At 36.9% G+C, this 21,643-nt stretch overlaps 1 non-coding gene across 1 annotated transcript; it reads right to left on the bottom strand.

The window, feature by feature from the left end:
* Positions 1 to 10,271: 10,271 nt before the first annotated feature.
* LOC142442090 (small nucleolar RNA SNORA57) lies at positions 10,272 to 10,420 on the bottom strand. Its single transcript, XR_012783342.1, has one exon. It is a non-coding gene; the product is annotated as a small nucleolar RNA SNORA57 (small nucleolar RNA).
* Positions 10,421 to 21,643: the final 11,223 nt, after the last annotated feature.

The raw sequence follows: 21,643 nt of genomic DNA, 5'->3' as shown, positions 1-21,643 counted from the left end.
TGAAATTGCAGAACATCTCAAGAATAGATTTGATGCATTTAACACTAATGTCAGAAACCTGGGGAGCCATGGGATGACATCAAGGGCGTCCTTCATGAAGAAATCAAATTTAATCACAAAGAACAAAGAAAAGATCGAATTGAATATTGGAAGAGACTTTGAAACTTTCTCTTAATCATAGAATAGTATAAAGCAAATGGAGAAAATAGCTGAAAAGAAAAATTCAAAGGGCAGCTTGAGGAGACAAGTAAAACATTATACTTAAATATGCAAATACCGAGGGTTAGAACACAAACAAAGAACAAGCTCCACATATCTTAATTTGAATGAACTCAAGAAAAAAATTCAAGCATTCAGTTTCAGTATTGAAAAATTCTATGGGAAAAATATTGAACGATGCAGGAAGCATCAAAAGAAAATAGAAAGCATACACAGAGTCACTGCACCAAAAAGATTTGGTCGGCATTCAACCATTTTAAGAAGTAGCATATGAGGAAGCACCAATGGAACTGAAGCAAGTTCCAAGATGCCCTGAAAGCATTATCCCGAAACACGGCCCAGGAATTGATGGAATACCAATGGAAATCTTTCAACACGATGATGAAGCACTGGAAGCACTCCCTCCTCTGTGCCAGGAGATTTAGAAGACAGCTATTTGGCCAACCGACTGTAAAAGATTCATGTGTGTACCCATTGCAAAGAAAGGTGAGCCAACAGAATGCTCAAATTATAGAACAACAGCATTCACATGTAAATGCTTACATATAAGAAAAATGTTGCAGAAGATCCTCTGACAACCGTTGGAGCCCTAAATGGAGAGGGAGCGCTAGGAGTCCAGGCCAGTCTCCAAAGAGGATGTGGATCAGGGGATATAATGATTGACATGAGAGTCATCTTGACTCAAAGCAGAGAATACCAGAAAAATGTGTTTTATGCCACAAGATTTGTGTTTTATGTACTATGCAGAGACATTCCATTCTCTGCACAATAACAAATCAAGATTAGCCTTGAGAAGAATGGAAGTTCAGAATACTTTACTTTGCTCACGCAGAACCTGCATATGAATTAGGAGGCAGTTGTGTGAATAGAACAATGGGATACTGCATGGTTTAAAATTAGGAAAAGTATGTATCAGGGTGGTATCCTTTCACCATATGTAGTCACTCTATATGCTGAGCAGATAATCAGTGAAGTTAGGTTATAGGGAGAAAAATGTCACATCAGGATTAGAGGAAGATTTATTAGCAACATTTAATACACACTTGCTACAACCTTGCTTGCTAAACATAAGGAGGACCCCAAGTACTTGTTGATGAAGATCAAATATTGCAGGCTTCAAAATGGATTACAACTCTGTAAAGAAAATAAAAATTCTCACAACTTGAGTGTTAGGTAAAACCATACTACACAGAAAAATATTAAGGTTGTAAAAGATTTCATCTTGTTTGGATCCACTATCAATGCTCATGGAAGAAGCAGTGAAGAGATCAATGGGTGCCTGGCATCGGGTAACTCTGCTGTGCAAGACCTCCTGAAAATGTTGGAAAGCAAGGATGTTATGTCGAGGACTAAGGTATGCCTGATCCAACTCATGATATTTTCAGCCTCCTTACATACATGTGAAATTGGATGTTAACCATGGAAGACTGAAGAAGGACTGCATTTCAATTATGGTGCTGCAAAGGATATTGAAATTGCCATGAATTTGCAAAGGGACATACAAAGATGTTTGAAAAACAGTACAGCCAAACTGTTCTTTAGAAGCCAGGATAGTGGGAATTTGTCACCAGTACTTGGGATATGCTATCAGAAGAGACCTTATAAAATTTTGTAAAATGGTTTAATATAATGTTATTAGTTAACTAATAATTTCTAGCATTTTTAGTGCTTACTATTTAAATTTCATGATGTAATTTCCCCAAGATCACACAACTACTAAACAGTAGGATTGCAATTCAATTCCAAGTTATCTAACCATGATTGTATCCTTAATAATTAAAACCAGATAATACTTTTGGGAAAGTTGATCCATGAAAGTTCCACTTAATGTAAGAATATGGAGAATTTTACATGAAATTAATTAACTTCGAGGTCTTTAGAGAAATTAAATAGAAGAATACTATTCAAATAATTATTCACTGGAAGATATCATGAATGCACAAATTCTAAACAAATCTTAAAGAAGAAGGGTAGCTTTGAAAATTCAGTCTTTTGACTTAAGAAATATATTTCATTCAGAAGTCAAATATTTTCAACTCATTGTCTCTATGGAAAGGTAATAATGAATATAAATTATATTATTAAATATAAGTTTAAGTTCCTCTAAAATGAAGACTTTTATCACTGTATTAATAATGTCTAAACTGTATTAATAATGTCTAAACTGTATTAATAATGTCTAAACTGTATAATATCTAAACATGCTTTCTGACAAGTAGAAACTCAATAAATGCTCAATGGATGAATGAGTTAATTAATAGAAAAGAAAATAAATTCATTTTCATGGCATTTTTGGGTGTATTTGTGGCTAGCAGAAAAGTCCCTAGAAAGTAAAATTAAAACGAGGCTGGCATCAACCCTTTAGATTTTTGATAAAATATCTTCTACTCTTTCTATATATTTTTGAGATTGCAGGTGCAGTTTGCACAAGCCAGCTCATTACCTATAAAGAGTGTCAGTAATTTTTGAAACCATTATTTTATAAAATAACCCCTCATTTAGATTTACATTTAGATTTGTCATTGAGATGTGCTAGAGGTTAGGGGACAATAGTTAGGGAAGGGGACAGCTCTCTTTTGAGAAAGTCTGGCTCTTCTGCCTCCAAAAGATGCATGTTTTTGTACCTCAGCATCTCTGAGATTCAATTTCTTCTTCTACAACGTCGTGTAGAAAAACACAGTTCCTATGATCAATTATAAGAGCTAGTCTGTTTAAAGCCTCTTGTACAGTGCTAGCACCTGGTGATGTAATGGTGAAGATGAACACCTGCCACATGCCATTCACTGGGTTGGGCTCTTTCCTACATTACCCCACTGAATCCTTTTCAACCAGCCCTAAGTAGATCTGACTCTCATTTCCCTTCACTTCAAAGAAAGGTTTAGTAGCCAGTTCTAAGCCACAAAATCATAAATGGGAGAGTTGGCTCCAGAAGGCAAGTCTGTTAAATTTCAAGCCTGTGTGTTTAACCACTACACAGCATCCATTCCTCAGATGCAAAGAATAGTTCACAAAGGATAGTTGTTATTATTTACTATTGCCATTTTACTTTAAAAAAAAGAATTGATGGGGTGAGTACAGAGATCTTTAAATATAGAGAAGGAAATTATAGAGAAATCCAACTAACATGCTCCTCTGGCATAAATAATGCACCAAATAAGGTCCCTAATAGAAAGATTATAGGTTTTCCAGTTTTAAAGTAACTGGACAAAGTGAAAACAGATCTCCTTCATGTTTGTGTTAATTTATGTTCTCTTGTGTGGTTGAAATTGGAAGGGATTCATAGCCCATCTAAGCAAGCTGTAAACTAACCATGAATAGCATACAAGGATTTATTGCTGATGGTCTGGTGGCCCAATTGTCACATGCATCACCTGCCTATTCAGAAGTGTTGGAAAAGCCATTCCAAAAAGGGCTGTATTCCAGTGTTCTGTTTTGGGGATGAATTTAATGAGAACTTTTACTAAATCCTTAAGGGTCCCTCATTTGTAAGAACTGCCTGAGAAAATCCTAACAACCTTGAAACAAGATATAATGATTAGGAAATGTACAGAGTATATAATTAGTCCCTATACATAGAGCATATCTTTAAACTTTGAAGATTTGTGGCTATAGTTTAGAACATTAATCTTGAGGTCGTGTTGGGTTCACTTGCCTCAATCCCACTTAAATGTTGGGTTCACTTGCCTCAATTCAATCCAACTTAAATAAGTTCTGTACTTGTCGGCCGCTTCTTGCTTTTGGCTATTCTTACTGTCCACTATCTGTAGACAGAATCTAGCCCCTCCTCCCCATCCCCTTGCTTCTGCACTGGCTAAGAGTGACTGAAAATTTTATTAAAGATATAGGTATCTAAGTATTTCTCTTAGTGTAAGAACATTACAAAGAACCTCAAATGCTACCAGAAAATGGACAGCTTTTATTATATTTCATTTTATAAAGAGAAATAGAGATTGCCAGTAGTCTACATACAAATAGGTACTAAATAAATACAATACACCAAAAACTAAATAGCTCATTGCTGTTATTATTACTGTTGTGTGCCATTGAACCCATTCTGAATCATGGTGACCTAAGAATCGAGCGGATCCCTATAGGGATTTCAAAGTTGATATTTATAGGAGCAGATCGCCAGGTGTTTCCCCCCCCCCCCCCCATGACTTGTGCTTCAAAGTGCTGGCATCTTGGCTCACAGTCAAACATTGCAGCACTGCATAGGAGCGTCTGCATGTTGAAGTGGGTTTTCTCTGAAATACTATCTGAAAGATCGACAATTTTAACCTACCCTGAGGGTCCTCACAAGTCAAGCCTGGCAATCTGTTTCCAAAGGGGACCAGTGTCTGAAATTTGGCAGCACCTCTACTCTGGCCTAAGGGGTTAGATAATCCAAACTTTACTCAGCAGCAACTAAAACAACATGTAATCACCTCTAAAGACATCTGAATCAACGTGGCACCTCAACTGTTACTCTAAGGTTTGAGAAGGAGCCTGAGTGGTGCTGGCGGATAAGCATTGGACAGCTAACTGCAAGGATGGCAGTTCAAACCCACTAGCTTCCCCACTCTCTGCTTCCTTAATGATGTAAAGTCTCAGGAACTGGATAGAGGATTGCTGAGCGTCAGAGTCAACTTGATGACAGTGGGTTTGACTTTAAGTTTGAGATCAGGCTTCCTGTTCTCAGCATGAAATAATGAGCAGGAAAGAAAGGACGAGAAGGCTATGACCCTGACATTGGCAAGACATAGAATACGTGATGTTCTGCTAAAGAATGAGAGGATGGTATGTTTTCACTGAACGTGGTAGTCCAAGAAACCAAAGCGATTGAAACCAGTGTGCGACCACATTATTGTTCTCTGTGCATTTCTTCCCACTTTGTTGCCAAATTGAGAATAGTAGAACACACCTGGGGGGATAATAGTGGCTAGTTTGGGGTTTTTTTTTAGTACATAAATATTGATGGGTGAAATAAACTAATGCAAGGGTCGACCCATTCATGTGAAGTTTATATTTGTGTTCCTAGTCCTTATTTTATTTTAGATGAAAAAATATCTTTCTCTTTTCCTTTTGGAAATAAATAGACTACATTTTCTAGAATGTCTTGTTGTTAGTCAACCACAAGAATGAGTTCTAGCCATTTAAAAGTGGAACCGACAGATGGTACCTAACCCAGTCTGGTAAAGCCTTTCTATGAGTAGACCTGTTCTTTACATATTTACTTTGGAGAGGACTCAGATGACCTAGACAAGATGAGAACCACACAATTCAAATACCTTAGTCACTGATACAAAACAACTCTTAGCACAAGATTTATGCCAATGGCTGTGCTAGTTGTATAATCTGTTGTCAAGTTGAGAGAGGATTAAGAGCGAAGGGGTGGAGTTCAGCCTGTCATTCAGGCCCCAACCTGATGACCTCACTTGGAGGTGCCTAGGAGATTAAGAGCTCATTGTAGGCAGGGCACACACTTACATTCTCTGGGAGATTTTGCAGCTGACACACGTGGAGCTACGCTAGTGCCCTGAGCTGGAAGAGCCACATGGAGACCCCTGCCAGTGCTGAGATGCTTACAATACCACTGGATCCACAAGATTTCCCACCCATTGGCCTTTGATCTTCCTGCATTTGGCATCATTGCACGTGTTTTGTGAGTCTGAAGAGGACTTTATAGATAGGTACAGGGCCTATGACCTAATATCGGACTTGTGGACTTGATCTGTATAGGGCTGGGATATTTTCTTAATGTACAATTACTCTTTATGTAAAGCTCTTTCTTATACACATATGAGTGTCTACAAATTTATTTCTGTCGTCTACCAAGATTGACACAATGGTCTAGTGTGATAATTTAATTCTGCTAAAAGGTTGACATTTTGAAGCTACAACATCAATTAATCCATATTGATTTGTATAGTCAAATATAGATCACGTCAAACTGCTTTGAAACAGAGTTTGATAAATACTTTCAAATACCTTAGAGTTTTTAGAAAAGTATTAGAAATAAAAGTTACATTCATTAAATATAGCTTTTTGTCCTCTTAATTTGCTCAAGATTTGTCAAGAGATCAAACAACGTATTGAGTAAATTTGCTGCTCAAGACCATTTAAAGGTGTTGAAAAAAATGTATGTACATTGAGACCTGAGGTACAATAGAATCTCGGACCTCAAAGCTGATCTGTGCTAGAAGGAGTGTTGATATGCGATGCAGTTGTGTTCCAAATCAATTTTTTCGATAAGAAATAACTGGAAACAGATTAATCCATTCTTGAAAACAAAGTTTTTACCCTAACCTTGCCCTTTTATACAAAACATTGTACAGAAATTTCAAAATAAATAATTTCAGATTTAAATAATTTAAATATGAAACACAATATTAAATAATGTTAACAACTACAGTACTGTATGGCCGATACCTTGAGGATCTGGATCTGTGGACAGGGATGTGGAGAGGAGGGATGGAGAGAGCCATTGTTTGGAAGGGGAATCCCCTTCCATAAAATCAACTGGGAGCTCCTTCTAAGGGGATTTTTCCCTTCTTTGCATTTTTTTCACTAGGACCAGGATGGCTTTCTCTAAAAAAACAAAAACAATTGTCTAATGTGCTCTGCTGTTGGCATTTCCTTAGCTGTTTTCTAAAAGGGTTTGCTAAATTATCATCATCAATATTGACAACACAGTTAATCAGTTTCATATCATGATGATTCTTTTTAAAAAAAAAACAACTCTTTCTTAGGACACATTTTTTTTAATCTAAAAAACAGAACAAAAAAACAAAAACACTAAGAAAATTATAGCAAAACACTTGGAACCCAACCGCAAAAGTTTTAAACAACGCGTACTAACAACGCCAGCTAACTCTGAGTAATCAAAAAACGAACTGTTTTTGTTTAAAAAGAATCACATGCATCGGGTCAGATTCCCATATTTTGTTTGACCTCTGATGAAAACTTTTCTCAGTATTTCATGTGAAATCCGACTATGTCAAGAACTGAGGCGGTGGAGTACCGGGGCTCTGTACTCCTCCCATCAGTTATGCAAGAAAGCCTGGTGGTCTGCGCTCACAACAATTATAGTCAAGAAAACCTGGTGTAGCACATTTCTTTTAGAACACATGTAGGTGCCAACTTGAGTGCAATAGGGCTATTTAAACCTAATTTTCTTAACTATTATGACACTGTCATTCTAAATTTCTTAACAACTGGCATCATAGCATCCTTTTATCAGGAAACAAGCATCTCATCAAAGAGTAACCACACATAGGAGAATTGGACTCCTATCCAGTGAGCTAATATGAAACATAGTGAAGAACACTCTTACTTGAAGATTCCAATGAAATTCCTTATTCCCTCTTATTATCCTAGCTCTCAGGATTGTTTGCAAGTGAGAGAAAACTTGGAGAGCGCATGGGAGCTCAGCTGTCATGGACAGATTACTCAATCAGGCTACTAAAATTTTATCTTAATTCCCAATGTAGCAATATCCCCCCCCCTTGTAAGAAGCCTTAATAAAGCTAATTAGGATATATAGCAATTAGCAAGGGGCTCAAGTCAAAACAGTACAATTTCATGGATTCTATTTTAAAATTAATTTTTCATAATGAAAGTAATTTATATACAGAAGATAATTGGATTACTTTAATCTGATTTTGCACAGTTTCAAGCGAAATCTTGAGAGACAAAGCAACAGATGTCAGCCTGACCACCTGACAGCCAAGCGAGCATCCAGGAGGCCTCGGAAGAGATGGGTAATGAAAGGCATGCATGTTTTGTTCTTAGACATCAACTTAAATTTCTTACCAATGTAAAAATTTTTGTTTACTTCATTTTTTTCCTCCCAAGTCTCAAAACACTTAGCAACTTCTGCTTTTTCTAGAGAAGTAGAGGAATGGTTTTTGGAAACATTGGAAGCGTGTTTGCAGCAAAAGCCTAAATATAACAGTGAAAATAAAATGATGTTCACACCAGTCATATAAACAGTCACATAAGGGAAACAGATTGCTAGAGTAAGAACGAATTCTTTGTTTTCTTCATAAGATGGTAATGCACAAATATTTAATTTACTAGTTCATATTATATAACTCTCATATGCCATTGATATTCTAGAAGCAAGTGTTTCCATTTTATTTATTTGCTTTATATGATCTTTTAAAAACGATTATCAACATGTAGTTCATGCATCATATAATTTAATGATTAAATATATTTCAAAAGAGTTGTTAATCATCTCAACACATCAATTTTAGAACAATTTCTTTATTTTTTTAATTATTGTTCTTAGTGCCATATTTCCTCAGCCCTACCGTGCCATAACTCCAAGAAACTATTGTTTTGGTTACTCTCTCCATGGATTTACCTATCCTGGAGTTCTTTTTTGTTTGTTTGTTTTGTTTTATCTATCCTGGATTTCATATGAAGAAAATTATAGAAAAAAACCCTCCCATAGAAAATTAAATAAGTAAAATACAGAGAAACCTCAATCCAAAAGAAAGCAAGAAATAATAAAAAACAGAACACATTTAAAGTTGATCAAAAGTAAAAACCAAAAATAAGATGTCAAAAATTAACCTAATTATAACTTCATTAATTCTCTGTCTGATGCTCTCTGAGAGCAAGACTATTCACATCTCTGGTTAGTGATCCAGGGAATTCAATTGAGGCTGAATCTTCGTGGAAACTCTTCAAATGGATTTTGGGCTTTCATTGTGGTCCATACCCTTCCACAAACTGGGTGCCCAGAATACAAGCTCTAATACAATTTCCCCATTTGATCTTGAATTTTATCATTTACAAAGCTTGGATCACATAGGCTGGTGTGATTCTTCATATGAGCTTGGTGGCTGCTTTTGAAAAGATAAACTTTTAACACACTGGAAGCTATTCTTTCTGATACGGCACCATCCACTTTCTTCACCATCACACTTTACTTCAGTGCCCATATTTTCTTCAGTGATCTCTTCATGAGGGTAAGAATTGAGAAAGGCTGAATCATAAGAACTGCTGTTCTTAAATTAGAGCTTACAGTTCAGTGTGAACTCAAAATCCATTCTTATAACTAACATGTATATATATCCCCGTTCCACATTGGGGTAGCCTCATTAGCTTTCTGAGAGTTAAATTTACTTCCGGGGGACCTTGGATAATACTAAAAGTTAAGAATTCATTTGGTGATTCTGCATCATTCAATACTTTCCCCATAATCAAAACCAGACACTTACTGCCATCTAGTCTAGGCTGACTCACAGTGACCCTAGAGGACAGGAAAGAACTGCCCCAAAACTGTATATGGGAGTAGAATGCCACGTCCTTCTCTGAAGGAACTGCTACTGGTTTTGAACTGCTGAACTTCTGAATCACAGCCCAACGAAAAACAATTATACCATTAAGATCCCTACTATATTACCCATTGAATCTGCCAATACCTACAAATGGAGACTTGGAAATTTTCTTCAGTTCTTCAGTCTTATTATGTTGAGGGCGTTCTTAATTTTCAAGTTTCCAAATCCAGGTCTTTCAAATTTTCATTTTTCTTTTCATCATTTTATTGAAGGCTCATACAATTCTTATCAAAATCCATCCATCCATTGTGTCAAGAACATATGTACATTTGTTGCCATCATCATTCTCAAAACGTTTGCTTTCTACTTCAGCCCTTAATATCTGCTGCTCATTTTCGTCTCCCTCCCCACTCCCCTTACCTCATGAACCCTTCATCATTCATAAATTATTATTATTTTGTCATATGTTACACTGTCCGACGTCTCCCCCCACCTTCTTCTCTGCTGTCCATCCCCCAGGGAGGAGACTGTACGTAGATTATTCTTGTAATCAGATCCCCCTTTCCAACCCCACATTCCCTCCACCCTCCAGGCATCGCCACTCTCACCACTGGTCCTGAAGGAGTCATCTGTCCTGGATTGCCTGTGTTTCCAGTTGCTATCTGTACCTATGTACATCCTCTGGTCTAGCCAGATCTGTAAGGTAGAATTGGGATCATGATAGTGGAGTGGGGGGGGGGAGCATTTAAGAACTAGAGGAAAATTTCTTTTTTTTTCTTTTTACCTTGTCCCGGCGCTTGAGGATAGAACCAGTGGATGGGCAGCCTCTGGCACTGAAAACATGATGCCGAGGGGACCGGAGTCCGCTCCCTCTGCCTCTGTACATAACGGGGACTGGGACTGCACGCCTGGCCCCCACCAAGAAAAGGAGGGTTGTTATATATTTCATCATTGCTACCCTGCACTCTGACTGGCTCATCTCCTCCCCACAACCCTTCAGTAAGGGGGTGTCCGGTTGGCTACCAATGGGTTTTGAGTCGCCACTCTGCACTCATCCACATTTACAATGATAGGATTTTTGTTCCTTGATGCTTGATACCTGATCCCTTCAACAGTTCATAGTAACATAGGCTGGTATGTTTCTTCCATGTGGGCTTTGATGCTTCTCAGCAGATGGCCGCTTGTTTATCTTCAAGCCTTTAAGACACCAGATGCTATATCTTTTGATAGCTGGGCATCATCAATTTTCTTCACCATATTTACTTATGCACACATTTGTCTTCATTGATCATATCAGGAAGGTGGGTACCCACTTATATGTTTTTTGTTTCTTTTATGTCTGATAACTGGACCATTCTACACCTTGTGGTCAGACAGACTAGTGAGCTTCTTCCATTTGAGCTTTGATGCTTCTCAGCTAGATGGTCACTTGTTTATCTTCAAGCCTTTGAAAGCAAGGCACCATCAGCTTTCTTCACCACATTTGCTTATGCATGCATTTTTCTTCAGCAATCGAGTTGGGAATGTGTGCATCCTGGAATGCCAATTTAATAGAACAACGTGTTCTTGCATTGAGTGAGTGCTTGGGTGGAGGCCCAATGTCCATCTGATACTTTAATACTAAACCTATAAATATACTCACATAGGTCTGTTTCCACACACACACACACACACACACACACACACACACACACACACACATATATATATATATATATATATATATGTATATATGTATATGTATATATGTACATATGTACATTCCAGTCTTTAGACCTCTATAAATACCCGTTGTCACCTAGTTCTTTCCTCTATTTCCTTTTACTTTCCTCTTGTCCCACTATCATACTCAGCCTTTATTTGGGTTTCAGTAATTTCTCTTGGTTACCTTGCCCTTGCTGAATCACTACCAGATCTCTCACACCCTCCTTGCCACTGATTTTGGATCACTTGTTTCTCCCCTGTCCCTGGGTTGGTCAGCACCATCCCCTTACCCTCTCTCCCACTTTCCCATGTCCCCTGGAACCATTGGTCCCATTATTTTCCCTCCAGACTATTCATCCAGTCTATCTTATCTAAATAGATCTGTAGAGGTAATAATATGCACAAAAATCAAGTCATAGCAAGATAGGCGATGAGTGAGAACACAGCGATGACAACAAAAAAGGAAACCAATTACTCATAGAATAAATTAATTAAAAGAAAAAAATTTCAAAAGAAAGAAAAAACCTGTAAATAGATCAAGGTCTAATTTCTATCTCTAGGCATGTCCTTCAGTCAGGTCCAATGGGTCCCATGCTTTGGCCCAGAGTCTGTACTTTGTACTCCCTCAGGGGCTTTTGTCTTTTCAAGTTGCCCTTTGCATTTTTCTGTTCAGCTCTTTTACTTCATTTCTACAGCATAATTGCTTTAGCTACTTTGTGTTCAAGAGCACGGTTCTGACATCTACTTTGTTGTTTTAGTTTCTTCTCTTTCTAATTTTGTTGCCTTTTTCAGGTGTGATGCCCTTTCTGCCATCCCACGGTGGTGTAGTCTTTGGTCACTGTTCTTCAATGCACCAAATATGCCCTTCAGGTATTTGCTAAACTCAGGTGGGGTATACTCCAAGATGTGTTTTGTCTCTCGTGGATTTCTTTCATTTTCTTCAGCTTCATCTTGAACTTATATATGAGCAAATTAAGGTTTGTTCCATAGTTGCTCTGTGTCCTCATTTTACTGATGATATTGAGCTTTTCCATTGTCTGTTCCCACAGATGCAGTCAGTTTGATTCGTGGACATTTTGCCTGGTGAGGTCCATGTGTACAGCTGACTGTGTTGCTGAAAAAGGTATTTTGTAAAGAAGTTGTTTGTCTTGCAAAAATCATTAGATCTCCTGTTTTATTTAATACCAAGTCCATATTTTGCATCTACTCACCCTTCCACTTTGTTTCCACATTTCACATCTCAGTCACTAGTAATTATTCACAGATATTGATTATTTTTTTTTACCAATTTCTGGATGAAGAACTTTCGTAAAAATATTTAAGTTCTTTACCACTAACCTTAGTAGTTGGTGGGTAAATTTGAATGATAGTTATATTAACAGAAAATAGTTTCCTGCACATGTATAGATATTATCCTATCACAGACAACATTACACTTCAAATCTTGAAATGTTCTTCATGAAAATTAATGTGATAAATTCCTCTTGAATTTATTATACCTGGCATTGTAAGCCATGTGATTGTCAACCAAAATGTCCCATACTAATTGATATCAACTCACTAATCCCAAATATATGGATCTTTATACATTCTATTTCATTTTTGACAACTTCCAGTTTCCTAGATTAATATCTTTAGCATTCAACATTCTGATTATTGATTTATGTTTGCAGCAGCCTCTTTCCATTTTGAGTTGTGCTTAGTGAACAAATGGAGATCCTGCAAGTTTTACTCCATTCATACCTATACAATTAGTTCTACTTTGAGCACAGAACTCTTTCAGAGTTGTTGTATTTTCCTACCTGAGGGGCTCATTTTATTGAAGCAGAATATTTTAAAAGGTTCAATTGATATTCACAAATGGCTATTCATGGTGATTAATCCTTCAGAAGTGGATACTCTCATCCTTCTTCCTGGCTTACTCTTAATTTGGAATCTCTTATGAAATCTCTTCCCTATGAATGATCCTGTTGGATTTTGCAATACATGCAAGTCACTACAGTAAGATGAAATGATAGTAGGGTGGAGGAACTGAAATAATGAATGCACGTAAGTTCAAACGATCTCAGTTTTTCTGTCATCTAGTTGTATCCAAAAATGTTGAGGAAAAACTAATATAAGAAATAAGAGAATGACAGACAGAATTAAAAATTATCTCAACAAATTCTACTCCGACAAGAGAAAAGGATAATCTCCCATCATTGCTGAGTGTCGAATTGAATGTTATCATGGAGTGGTGCCATTGAGCTGGGTCTGATCCATTGTACCCTATAGACAACACTTCCATGTTACCCCATAGACAACACTTCCATGGTACCCCATAGACAACACTTCCATTGTACACTATATACCACAGGACCAAACACTTCTAGGTTCAGTGCCATCCTCAAACTTTTTTTATGTTTGAGCCCACTTTTACCCCAACTGTGTCAATTCATCATATTAAGGGTTTTTCTTTTTTTGCTTCCCCTCTACTGTAACAAGAATGATGTCCTTCTCCAGTGACTGGTCTCTCCTAACAACATATCCAAAGTATATGAGAAATATCCTTGCCATCTTGCTTCTAAGAAGCATTCTGTCTCTACTTCTTGAAAAATTACCTCACAAAATTTCATGAATTGAGCTAATTTGGAAACAGGATCTTGGAAAATAGAATAAAATTAAGATTTGGTCATACCAGGTGTTAAACTGATAGGTTAGAGTTCTTATAAGAAGAGCTCAAGTTGGCGCCAAGGAGGCAGCGGGGCTCGGGGTGGCACTGCTGTGTGAGCCCGCGTCCAACTGGCAGGCCACCGAGCCCACGGTCAAGGAGCGCTTAGCCTTCCTCTTCAACAATGATGTGCAAAAAAGAAGAAGAAGAAGAAGAAGAGCTCAAGTTGGACATAGAAAAATGTACATGAGAAAATAGAGTCGGTGAGTCAAGTAATGTAACTACAAGCCAAGGAATACAAAAGATTGCCAAGAGTCACCAGAAGCTAAAGAGGCAGAGAATGATGTTTTTCCCCTCAGGGTGTTCTCGTACACTTTGGATATTGTAATTCTGCTAACATCTGGACTTCATGTATATAGCCTCCAGACCACGAAAGAAAAAAGACCGGTTTCTTTAAGACATATAGTTCGTTGTACTTTGCTACAGCAGCCCTAGAAATGCAATAAAGGGGAATTGGTGCTAAATATTTTATTATTCATATTGGTAATAAATAATACTTGAAACAAGTGAAAAATTCACTTCACCACATGTGACTGTGCTGTCCAGTCAAATTTTGGTAAAACCTGAACAAAATATTTTATTCTCAAAGGAGCTAATCAACAACTATAATAATAGTCAGAAATGATACCAGTCTACACCTAACTATTTAGTATATGAAAGAATTACAGAGTTCTACCCAAATCCAGGCAAAATATGAATGTCACATGAACAGTCTTTTTGTGAGTATATAAACCATTATACTTTCATATGCCAATTTTATATTGCCCTGATAGTTTGATGGCAAATGATTTGATGATTAAAAATAAGGACAGAGAAGTTCAGGAAAAAATCATAGATGGCCTGAGACATCACAGATATATTGAACATTGTATGAAAAGTTTTTCCAATTCAGTGTAAATTGTGAGTATAAAGTGGAGTGATTGGTACTTTAAAATTATATGTATTCAGATTTATTCATCTAAATAGATGTCTTCTCCTTCTACGTGGTTATTTTTTGAGGGCTGATTCCAAGAACATTTTTGCTGTTCAAAATATCTTTGAAACACATATTTAGAGTGTTTTTAGATATATTGTATCCTTTTAAATAATCTTAAGACTGCTACCTAACTTGTCTCTTGAAGTGGATTTGACTTAGGAATAATGCCAAGTGTATACCAAACTATAGGTTTGGCAATCAAACTTGTGGAACATGTCTACTTGTTTGTTCAAATTAAGGAATATATAGAATGCCATAAGGGTTTTGAGGGTCTTCGCAGTGAAAGAAAATATCCCATATAAACCAACCACTTACTCACAGAGAGTATATTTATTCACAAGGCAATACCCTTGTAAATTATTGGTATATTTTGCCACCTGACAAGAATAACATCTTTCATAGAGGATAATTAGATTTTTAGGATATGTATTATCTGTGGCATTGAAGATGGGCTAGAAGTTTATTTTATTTCCTTGGTGAATTTTTAAAGGACTAAACAAGGTGACAAGTAAAACAATTTTGGAGAGTCCAGAGCCTGAAATACAGGTAGTTCTCTATATGATCACATAAAACCATTCATTCTTCTTAGGTAGATCTCTAGAACTCCTCTCTACACAGTCTCTCCCGAGAGAAGGTTACATTTCTCCTTCCTCTCCAACACAATCTTCAATTACTGTGTATACTCGAATATAAGCTGACCTGAGTAAAAGCCGAGGTACCAAATTATTACCTGGGAAACCAGAAAAACTGATTGACTCAAGTATAGGCCTAGGGTGGAGAATGCAGAAGCTATTGGTGAGTTTCAATAATCAAAACAAATGAAAATAAAATTACTAAAATTTGAGACATCAGTGGGGTAATGTATTTAAATAAAAATTAAAAAAATAAAAGGACAAGTCATTTAACATTAGTAAACCAGCTCAGTAAGTGGAAAATAGGTTCAACAAAAACAATAAGGTATCAACAATGATACCTTAAGAGTACTATTCCCTGAGCTCAATCAGCAACCAAGCTAAAATGTAAAGAGTTAAAATCCTTCAAAACTGGATTCCTCCTCATCATCCGTATCCCAATGTAGAGCTTCAGCTGCTGTGAGGGCATCATAGACGCTGTCCTCACTGAGATCGCCGTCATCACCATCACTGCTGTCATTTTCATACAAAGCCTATACTTGAGTATATACTGTAATTTTCTTGTAGAACTAGATCTGTCACTCATTTATCTCCATTACTTTCCCTCTTTCAAATCTTGGATATGTAAAATAAATTAAATACTTTCTTCTTATTAATTCCTAAGCACAATTTACACTGAAATTAATCCCCTTGTTATAGCTATTAATCTTCACAACCAACCTGGTAGTTATTGTTTTGGCCAGATGTCATTGAGTTGATTTGCTCTCATTGTGACCCTATAGGCAGGCAATAGAATGAAACACTGCTCTGTCCTATGCTGTCCTAACAATTGCTCTTATGTTTGAGCCCACTGTCATAGCTAATCCATCTTGTCAACATTCTTTCTCTTTTTGGATGCCCCTATCCTTTACCAAGAATGATGTCCTTTTCCAGGGACTGATCTCTCCTGATAACATGTCCAAAGTACTTGTTATGAAGTCTTGTCATTCTTGCCTTTAAATAGTGTTCTGGCTGTAGTTTTTCCAAGATGGATTTGTTTGTTCTTTTGACAGTCCATGGTACATTCGACATTGTTTCCTAGAATCATAAGTCCAATGGGTCAAATCTTCAACTTACTCCTTAATCAGTGCCCAGCTTTTACATATATTTTAGGTGATTAAATATACTGTGGGTTGATATGTTCTCCATTTTTTATGATGCTACCTATCAGTCCTGTTTTCATTATTTTGGTTTTCTATGCATTGAATTCTACTTCTCTTGAAGGTTAAATTCTTGATTTTCATCAGCAAGTGCTTCAAGTCCTCCTCATTTACAGCAACCAAGGTTTTATCATCTGAAAATCAAACGTTAATAAACCTAGCACCCAAACTGGTGACTCAGTATTCTTATTATACAGCTCCTCTCATGTTTTTCTCACTCAACGTAAAAATTGAACAAGTGTGGTGAAAGGATACCGCACTGACACACATACTTATGATTTTACACCATGCGATAGTCTCTTTTTATTCACACACCTGCCTCTTGATCTGTGTACTAGTTCCGCATGAGCACAATGAAGTGTTCTGGAATTCCCATTCTTCTCAAGGTTGCACACAGTCAAATACCTTGCAATAGTCAATAAAACACAAATAAAAATCTCTCTAGTGTTCTCTGCTTCCAGCCAAGATCCATCTGACATCAACAATGATATCCCTTGTTCCATGTTTTCTTCTGAATCCATCTGGAACCTTCAATGGCTCCCTATCAATGTAATGCTGTAACAGATGTTGGATGATATTCAGCAAAATTTTACTTGCATAGGATATCGATGATATCGTTCTATAGTTTGAGCATTCATTAGATTCACCTTTCCTTGGAATGGGTGCAAATATGGATATTTTCCAGTCATTAGGCCAAATAACTATGTTTCAAATTTGTTTTGCAGATGAGTGACTGCTTCATTAATTTTTTGAAACATTTTCATGTGTATTGCATCAATTCCAGGGCTTTGGTTTAGGCTAATGTCTTCAATGCAGCTTGGGATTCTTCTTTCATTGCCATTAGTTCTTGCTCACGTGCTACCTTTTGAAATATTTGAATGTTGACGAGTTCTTTGGGATACAGTGACTGTGTTTTTTGCCCTTGTTTTTGGATGCTTCCTGTATCATTCAATATTTTGTCCATTGAATCTCCCAATATTTCAACTTGAGGCTTGAATTTTTTCCTGTATTCTTGCAGTTTAAAATAGTCCAAGTGTTTTATTCATTTTTGGTCTTCTAACTCTAGGTTTGCAGATTTTATTGTAATATTTTACTTTATTTTCTTGGGCTGCTCTTTGAAAATCCTGATCAGCTTAAGAGCAAAAATTAGAGTCTCTCCTGATATCCACTTTGATCTTTTCTTGCTGTACTGCCTTTTTAATGACCTTTTCCCTTCTTTGGGGATGCAGTCTTGACGCTATCCCACAGCTTATTGAGTCTTCTCTAACGAGAGGTTAATGCATCACATCTGTTCTTGAGATGTTCTGGAAATTCAAGTGGGATACACTCAGGGTCATATTTAGGCTCTCCTGGACTATTTTCATCTTGAACCTGGATTTTTATTGTCAGCCCCTGATCTGGTTTTGCCTCCTAACATTAAATATCTCCATAGTTTATTCCAAAGATGTAGCCAAATTGATTTCTGTGTATTCCACCTGGAGAAGTACATGTGTAAAGATGCTTTTGGTGTTGTTGAAAACAGGGATTTGCTATGTAGAAGTCATTAGTCTTACAAATGTCTATTATGCCATCTCTACCTTCTTGTTCTTTTCTCATTTCTAACATCTGTATTTCAATCACTAATAATTTTAATGCAGCTTGATTGCATGTTTGATCAATCTTGATATGAATATTTGGTAGAATTTTTTAATTTGCCCATCACTACTTTTAATAGTTGCTCCTAAATTTGAATCCTTGTTGTCTTATTGGATTTTCTTGTAACTGGGTAGACCCTGTCACAGAATTATACTTCAAAATTTATCTTGAAATTTCCTTTTTGACGTGAAGTCAAAGTCATTGCATGTGAATGAGTCCTCATGAGTCCATCATTCTGTTATTGTAAACCATATAATTTTCTGATGTAAAATGGCCAATGTGTTTCACATTACTAACACCTAGACTATTAATATTTGTGTGTTTTATGTCATTTTTGAGTACTTTAAATGTTCATAGATTCGTACTTTGATTATTCTAAGCTCCATTGTTAATTGATGTGACAGCTGTTTCTTCTCATTTTGAGTCATGCCCAATCAGCAAATGAAGGTCCTGAAAACTCTGCTTCCACAGGCTTGACTGCATTCACATAATTTTCGTCGACCCTACGTTGAGAAGGCAGTTGTTTCTCAAACATTTTGAGTGTTTTCTAACATGAAGTGCTCTTCTTCTGACACTATCTCTGACAATGTTCTGTTTCTGTTCATTCGGTGTTCAGTATCAGACAATGATCCATGCTATATCCAACTGATGGTTGACTAGTATTGATTGTTAATAATATACACTTTAATGCATTAACATTTCAAATAATTAATAAATACACTAATTATTTTTATTTTTCAGGGAAACACAAATGGTAATTATTGCAGATGGAGCCCAAATTAGAACACCATCTGAACTGTGATGGGAAAAGGAGAAAATGAATTTACATGATAGTGATACTATTAAGAAGTAGTACTCAACCCTGTGACAATAAAATAATCAGATGGCAATGCTCAAGGTCTTACATAATTAAAGTACAAAAGGAATTTAATCAATGCAACTATTATTCAATTTTATACAAAGCTCTAGGAATACATGGAATATCAGTTGAAATAATTTATCAAGTTGATGAAGTACTGGAAGCATTCACCCTTCTATGCCAAGAAATCTGGCAAATAGCTACTTGATTAATTAGTCTTCAAGAGATACATATTTGTATCCATTCAAAAGAAATATGTCCTTAAAGAATGCTACAACTACAGAACTATACCACTGATATCACACGCGAGTAAAATTCTGCTAAAAATCATTCAACACAGGTTACAGCAGTCTAATGACCTGACAGAAGTCCAGGTCAGATTCAGAAGAGGACCTGGAACAAAGGATATTATTTCTGATGCCAGATGGATCTTGGCTGGAAGCAGAGAACACCAGAAAGATGTTCCCTTGCGTGTTATTGACTATACCAAGGCACTCGACTCTGTGGATCATAACAAAGGCTGCATAGTCTTGAGAAAAATGGAAATCTCAGAACATTTCATTATGCTCATGTGGAGCTTGCACATGGATGAAGAATCAGTTTTGGGATGTGAACAAAGAATAATGCATGATTGAAAATTAGGAAAGGTGTGCGTCGAGGTTGTTTCTTCTCTTTGCACTTATTCAAACTTTTGCTGAACAAATTATCAGAGAAGGTGGATTATATGAAAGAGAATGTGGCATCAGGATTAGAGGGAGGCTTATTAACAACCTATGATAGGGATTTCTACTCCGGTAAATAATTACAGTCTTAGAAACTCACAAGGGCAATTCTACCCTGTCCTATAGGATCAATATGAATTGACATCTACTTGGTGGCAGTGAGAAATCCTTCCCCAAATAATTCTACCTTTTTAAATTTACACCCCATGACACTGATAGTTTTGACATCTTCAAGGGACTTCAATCATATTCCTTTTAAATGTTCTTTGAGTTCAGGTAACACATAGAATTCGGAAAGAGCCTTGTCAGGGCTGTAGGGTGGGTTGAGTAATGTATTCTCAGAGGACAGCCTTTGCTACCCTTGGAGAAAGTAAAGGTTCATTGTCATGATGGTTGTGTCATGATGGGTTTCTCTGGGTTGACTAGAGAAATAAATTCATAGATGCTCATATGTGTATCAGAAAGAGCAGATTACAAGGATCTACATATAATTTCCTCCCTGGGGGATGGACAGCGGAGAAGTGGGTGAAGGGGGACGTTGGACACTGTAAGATATGATAAAATAATAATTAATAAATTAGCAAGGGTTTGTGGGAGATGGGGGAATGGGGAGGGAAGGGAAAAGATTAGGAGCTGATACCCAGGACTCAAGCAGAAAGCAAATAATTTGAGAAAGATGAGGAAAACAAATGTACAAAAGTGCTCAACACAATGGATGCATAGGTGCATTGTGATGAGTTGTACGTGCCCCCAATAAAATGATTCAGTTATTTTTTTAAAAAAAGAAGAATATTACCATAAAAAAGAAAGAGCTTTATATACAAGAAAATATGAATATTGAGAAAACATCCTAACCCAGTCCAGATCAAATCGTTAAGTCTGATATTAGCCCATATGTCCAATATCAAACTATAAATTACTCTTCAGACTCATGAAACACATACAATGATGCAGGAAGATCACAGGCCAGTGGGCCGAAAGTCTTGTGAATCCAGTGGTGTGGAAGCATCTTAGCACTCCTGTGGGTCTCCGCGTGGCCCCTTCAGCTGCAGGGCTCTAGCATAGCTCCATGTGTCTTGGCAGCCAGAAACCCAAAGCAGAAAGTCAGTGTATCTGGCCTCCACTGAGCTATTTATCTTCATAACACCTCCAAATGAGGTGATAAGCTGCAACCTGATTGATAAGCTGGAATCCACTCCTTCACAAGTTGACACCAGATGCTGGAACTACCACAATGGAAACAATTCCTTGGTGCTATTTTCCTGGTCTTTTTCTTACCAAAATGGCTTTCCGTGTTCTTAAAACATATTTTTAACATGTCCTTGTGATTTTCCTGTTTTCCTTATGAAAATCTAACAAGATTATCCCTTTGCAGTTCCCAAATACAATAACCACAACCTTGACCTGAACCCTCTTCCTTTCACTTAATTGCCCTGTCAAATTCCTTCAGAAGCCATTTTTTCATTATACTTTCTTTTTTGTAGGTAATTTAACAAGTGTAAAACTAGTGGATTGTGGAGAAAGCTTGTCTACAGCCATCCACAATCACAGATACATGTTTAAATATATTTAGCTCAGAGCCAATTCACATATGTTTGACCTGGAACCCAGGTAGGAATAGTATCTGATTTAACCTTGTCTTGCTGAAACTCCATGCATTTGTAAATGAGAGATTGGCATTTATTAAAACTAAACTAACATATCCACCCTAATCATAA

Source organism: Tenrec ecaudatus, chromosome 2 (assembly GCF_050624435.1).
Source record: "Tenrec ecaudatus isolate mTenEca1 chromosome 2, mTenEca1.hap1, whole genome shotgun sequence".
Classification (NCBI taxonomy): Eukaryota; Metazoa; Chordata; class Mammalia; order Afrosoricida; family Tenrecidae; genus Tenrec; species Tenrec ecaudatus.
The sequence above is the reverse complement of the archived record's forward strand: the minus strand, read 5'-3'. Positions and strand labels throughout refer to the sequence as shown.